The sequence below is a fragment of the Cervus elaphus genome, chromosome 1 (genome assembly GCF_910594005.1).
Source record: "Cervus elaphus chromosome 1, mCerEla1.1, whole genome shotgun sequence".
NCBI lineage: Eukaryota > Metazoa > Chordata > Mammalia > Artiodactyla > Cervidae > Cervus > Cervus elaphus.
In genome coordinates, this window is record NC_057815.1 from 95,944,812 (window position 1) to 95,951,396 (window position 6,585).

Sequence of the window (6,585 nt, forward strand, 5' to 3'; positions counted from 1 at the left end):
CTGGCCTGCTGTCCTCACAGCGTCTCCTGCTGTAATAAACTTTACTTCCCTCTCATTCTGTCTCATGTCTGGAAATTCTTTTCCAACCCACACCCGGACCGCGACAGGCGCCACCCAGGACCAGCTGCCGTCCCCTCAAACCATCCCGTGAAGAATCCATTATCCCCACCTTAGAATAAAGCCCTTAGACTTACAGAAGCCACTGAAATGTGTCTTGACCAAAAACCCACCTCCAAAGCCTCCCAGCTGCTGGCCAGAGAAGAGACAGGAGAAGGTCGTCGACTGAAAGAATAACAGAGGCAGGGCGCCCGGGTCCTGCCTCTGCCGTGAGAGTTACGTGCTGCAGCCTGGAGAGCCACCATTGCTTGGGTGGGTCTTGCCTCAGGCAGGAAATTCTTCTTTTTTTAATTTTAAAATTTAAATTATTAAACAGGTAATACATGCACAGTGTTTTAAAACACAAGCAGCACAAAAGGTTACATAGTAACACCTAAGCCTCCCGGGATCTGGGGCAGGGCTGAGAGGCAGCTGGGATGGGACCATCTCTAGATCTCTAATCCACAAGCCCCTCAAATTAATTTACCCTGAGACTCCACACAGTTTGCTGGCCAGGCGAACCCTGCAGCCAGACCCTTCACTCCCGCTCAACCGGAGTCCTTCCAATACCAAATTGTGGGCAGCTACTCCTACCTGCTTTATTTATGTTCTTCCGGAGGTAGTCTATGTATGTTTCAGTATATGTGTGTGTAGCTGTGTATGCATTTCATCTCACAGGGCTTTGACACAAATGGTAACATACTATTGCACTGTTCTGCACTTTGCTTTGCTACTTTTTGCTTTGATACTGTTCCATATAAGAACATATGCGTGTATATGTATTAAATATATATATAATTATTATTTTTAATGTGCTGGGTCTTTATTGCTCCCTTCCATCTCAGCAGTTGTGGTGCAGAAGCTGAGTTGCCCCAAGACATGTGGGATCTTCCAGGACCAGGGATCAAACCCAAGTCTTCTGCATTGAGGGGCAGATTCTTAACCTCTGGACCACCAGGGCAGTCGCAGAACATACTTCTTGTTGTTGTTTAGTTGTTTAGTTGCTAAGTCCTCCGCTAGGTAGTGTCTGACTCTTTTGCAACCCCACGGACTGTAGCCTGCCAGACTCCTCTGTCCATGGGATTTCCCAGGCAAGGATACCGGAATGGGTTCCCTAGAGAAGTTCTCTAGGGAACTCTTCCCAAGGCAAGAATCAAATCCTCATCTCTTGCCCTGGCAGGCAGATTCTTTACCACTGAGCCACCAGGGAAGCCCCTAAGAACTTGCAGACTTTGTTCTTTTTTTCTGATGGATGTACTAAAATTTACGTAAACAATCCCTATTGATGATACTTAGGTTCTGTTTCCTACATCACACACTACCACACACAAGGCTACGTTGACTATGAAGCAACGGATATCTCCGTGTCCATTTCTCGAATAACTGCAGGATAATTTCCTAAGCTTGAATTGCATGAATTTTGGAGTCCACGAGCATTTTACATTTAATAGCTGTTGTCAAATTCTCCTCCAAAGTGGCTGTGCTCATTAAGAACCCATCCATAATGAATGCGCCCACTTTGGAGGGCACAGAGGAGAGAGCTGTTGGCTGTTTGTTGTGTAACCCTCATCACTAATAAGGCCCAGGACCCGAAGGGAAAAGGGACTTAGGGGTCAAACAGTATTCAACTCGAATCTGGGCTCTGTTACTCGCCCACTGTGTGACCTGAGCAAACGCCTTAAACCCTACCGGGCTTCAGTTTCCTAACAAAGCAGAAATTAAAACATTATATCCATTTTATAAGGTCATTATTAGGAGCCAACAGTAAAGTTTCAGTTAGTCAAGATGAGTAAGTTCTAGAGATGTGCTGTACATTGTGCCTATAGATAATAATTTTGCCTCGTCCCCTTAAAAATATCTGTGAAGAAGGCAGATCTCATGTTAAGTGTCCTTAACACAGTACAACAAAAAGAAGTCTGACCCAGAAAAGGAAAAAAAAATAAAGAAAGAAAGAAGAAGAGCAGCGATTGAGATCATGTGTATAAAGCTTCTAGTATGTGCCTGGCACACAGTGGGGAGTTTAATAAAGTGTTAGTTGCTCAGTCGTGTCCGACTCCTTGCAACCCCATGGACTGCAGCCCACCAGGCTCCTCTGTCCCTGGGATTCTCCAGACAAGAGTACTAGAGTGGGTTGCCATGCCCTCCTCCAGGGGATCTTCCCAACCCAGGGATCGAACCCCGGTCTCCTGCACTGCAGGCAGAGTCTTTACTCTCTGAGCCACCAGGGAAGCTTAAACAGGAATTAACTATTGTGATGGGCGGCCTTCTGAATCTGTGTCCTCTTTGTCCACTAGTGGCTCGGTCTGCCTGTGGCTCAGGCAAGCCCTGGGGATGCACTGAGGCTGGGAGCAGGGAGGGGACTCGGGGCAGGGCTGGGAGGAGCTGGGGAGGGGGATCCCTGGGAGGGGTTCCAGCCTCAGCAATGGCCAAAGCGGAAACAGCGGGAGCTTCAGAAGAAGTGAGACTGGAACGGGAGACTGGGGCCAACTGTGGCAGAAGGTAGTTCTTTTATTTTTCCCCCAAGAAAGGTATACAAGATGATCTTAGGTGATTTTTTTTAATGCTATTAATATTTTTTGTATTATTGTACATTGGAAAATACAACCAATACATTTAACAGATGGTTCCAAGGGAATTCTTGCTTAGAAGAATATCAGAGTAGGCATTCAAATGTTTAAAAATTTAGTTGATTTAAATTTTATTTTTTGGCCAATGCAGCAGGGCATGTGGGTGTCTTTGCTCCTTGGCCAGAGATTGAACCAGCACCCCCTGCACTGGGAACACGGCGTCTCAACCACTGGACCGCCAGGGAAGTCCCCTAAATTTCAAAATTAAGTACATCACAGTACATGATGTATGAGCCACATGCCTGTAGGCTCAGTCAATCCAGTTGTCTGACTCTGTGTGACCCTAGGGACTATAGCCCACCAGGCTCCTCTGTCCATGGGATTCTCCAGCCAAGAACACTGGAGTGGGTTGTCATGCCCTCCTATAGGAGATCTTCCTGACCCAAGGATCGAACCTGCTCCTAAGCAGGAGGGCTCTTTACCACTAGTGCCACCCGGGAAGCTGGTATGAGCCACTGCCGCTGCTAAGTCGCTTCAGTCGTGTCCAACTCTGTGCAACCCCATAGACGGCAGCCCACCAGGCTCTGCCGTCCCTGGGATTCTCCAGGCAAGAACACTGGAGTGGGTTGCCAAGTCCTTCTCCAGTGCATGAAAGGGAAAAGTGAAAGTAAAGTCGCTCAGTCATGTCTGACTCTTTGCAACCCCATGGACTGCAGCCTACCAGGCTCCTCCGTCCATGGGATTCTCCAGGCAAGAGCACTGGAGTGGGGTGCCATCGCCTTCTCCTGTATGAGCCACAGTTATTCCCAAATCATGATGGTGAAACATCAGTGGCTGAAGTTCCTTAAGATGTGACATGCAGAGCCAGTCAATGGGATTGAGCACAAGCTGTGGACTCAGACAGCCCTGGGTGTAAAGAGATGCAGGCGGCCTAACATCACAGGATCTCAGGTCCCTAATCTGTAAAATAAGAATAATACTAGCTTTTATTCATAGGGTTGTCATGAAGATCCAAAGAAATCACATGGATGACTCACTCACTTCACTGCCTGGAATGTAGTAAACAACTAACAAATGTGATCACTATTTTTTAAATTATTTCATTATTAATTAAAATTTTTACATCCATTACTAATATTTAAGTAATCATTAAAGCCAGCGAAGGCTAAGGAGCTCTGGCTTTATTCTATAAGCAATAAAAATGGTTTTGTTTTTATAGTGTTCATTCTGTTATGAAAACACTTCAACAACATTAACAAAGAATGATTCTTAAACAAAAAGGAAAACCACTCATCACTTCCCCAACCCTAAATAATTTTCAATTTTGCATATTCTCCTCCAGACTTCGTCAACATGAATACTTACTATTCGTGGTTGCAATCACAGTGTTCATGCAAATTGTGTATCCTGCTTTTTCTCAATAAACATGATGTTATGAACAGTTCCCATGCTTCTGCATATTCTTTATAATTATCATTTTTGTGGCAGCATAATGTTGCATTGACTACATTAGGCATGGTTTTCTTAACCATCTCTCTGCCTGGAGAAACTCAGGAGAATAAAGCCCGTGGTGTGCCCGGAGCTTTTTTCTTTTGTTGAATTGTGCTCTTAAAATCAATTCCCAGGGATGAGATTAATGGGTCAAAAGGTAATAATGTTTTCAAGGCTCTTGTTACATTGTGCTAGATTGTTTTCCAGAATTCCCACACACTGCTTCCAGAGATGGAGGAAGACAGACTTCACCCAACCCTGCCAGCACCGGGGGATGGGGGTTGTAAATTCTGCTAATTTAATAAGTATGAAATGCAATCTCCATACTGTTCTCATTTGCATCTCTTTGATCACTAACCAGCTGAACTATTTCCAAGTATTTGTTTACTCTCTGCTTATCCTCTTGGGTGGAGTACTGGTCCACATCCTTCACCTGCTTATCTGTTGGAGGCTTCTCTTATCCATTTGAATGAGCATTTCAGAGCCAATAAATTTAATCATTTGCCAGCCAGACCTGGCCACTGGAGCCTTCTGAGCAGGAAGGGTGCGTGGTCGCAGGACACCTTGGGCAGATTCATTTTGGGACCAGTTGAGGAAAGTGGGCTGGGAGACCGAAACAGCCGTCCGCCGGTGGGCTGCCGGGGCTCGATCCCGGAGCAGGGGCCTGACCGCCACTGCGGGACGGGGACCCACACGAGGGTCTGCGTGCCGCGTCCTGGAGCTCGAGGTTCCCCGCATCGTCCCCCACGACGCCCTTCGTGCTCCCTGGCGAATTCGGGGGCTTCGGCGCCCGGAATGCCCGGGGAAAGGGCCGGTTTGTGCTGTGCAGACGAGAAGAGTGTGTGGTCCGCGGGGGAACTCGCGGTGAGGGCATGCCACGAACACCTCCCTCCCCTGGGGTCTCCAAGGGCTGGGGAGCGGTTGGAGAATTAGGGCAACTGGGAAAGGCGAGGCTGGGGACTCTTCTGTCCACAGCGCGGCCGCCCCGGCTAATGGGGTCTAGGGCAACTCGGCCGACAGCCACCGCCCAGGCAAGGCCTCCCAGTCCTTCCCCACAGCCGCCGCCAGCCCAGGGTTCTCGCCCCCTGCTGGGCCTGAGCCCCGCAGGGCCGGGCGCCACGAGGGCTGACGCGCGCCCTCCGCACCAGCGGCGGCCCGGCAGCCCAGCCACCTCTGCCAGGGGCCTCCTCTGGGCCGAGCTGCGCCGGGCGCACGAAGCAGGCTCGGTCAAGGACGACACGGAGCTCACTCTCGCCGGAAAGGGAGGCTAGCTTCACCGGGAGGCGCGCTCCCGCAGACACAGTGGGACAGCCTGCTTTTTCTTTGAATAATTGTGTTCACTTTTTTGGCCGTGCTGGGCCTCCGTCGCTTTTCTGGCGTTGCGGGGGGTGGGGGGGGGGGCGGGCTCTCGGCCGCGTGGGCTTCAGTAGTTTCTGCACGCGGCCTCAGGCGTTGCGGCTCCCGGACTCTGAACACCGGCTCAATGCTGGTGGTGCCCAGGCTTAGCTGCCCTGAGGCCCGTGGATCTTCCCAGACCAGGGATCAAACCCGTGTCTCCTTCCTGGCAGGCGGATTCTTTACCACTGAGCCAGCAGGGACGCGCGGGACTCAGCCTTCTAACGAGAGAACTGCAGGGAGCCAACACCCTGGCTGTTGCTCGGGAGTGGCCCGGAGCGTCGTGAAGGAAAGTCAGACTCACACAGACCTGGATTCAGAGCCTGACTCCAGGCTTCTTTGTCATGACACCTCTGATGAAGCCATGTGACCGCTTGGTCCAGCGGCCCTTAATCCTTCTAAACAGAGGTTCTGGTACCATAGGCTGGCAGGGTCCACGCCAGGCAGCCGCTGCCCACGAGGTACCCCCAGCCTCCAACACACCGGTATTGTTCTGTCGTGTTCTTCAAAAGAACCTGACATTGGACGCCAAGTTCAAGTTTAGAATGACCGACTTCTCGGAGGTCTATACAGAAATACAGCCAACTCCTCTTCTTCCCAAACACAGCTCCATCCCAAGCCAGGGGCCTCACCCAGATGCATGGGCATATTCCTCTTACATGTCCAAGCTCCACCCACAGCCCCTCCAAACAGCTGCCTCCTAGCTAACCTACGGGTACACACAGGGGTGTAAAGGTAGATGGGAGAAGCTGCCCACACAGGTACTGGAAGTAGGCTCGGGTCATTTGATCGGGAGATTCCAGGGCTCTGGATACCCAAAGCATGGTCTCAAAGGGGGATCCAGGCAGTTCTCTTGTGGCCCCGCGGTCAGGATTCCAGGCTTTCACTGCTTTGACCTGGGTTCAATCCCTGGTTAGTGAACTGAGTTCCCTAAGTTCACACAACATAGCCAAATAAATAACTAATAAAAAAATAAAAGGGGAATGCAGACTCTCTGAGGACACAACTACTTAGTTTCTGGAACTATTTCCCCCAT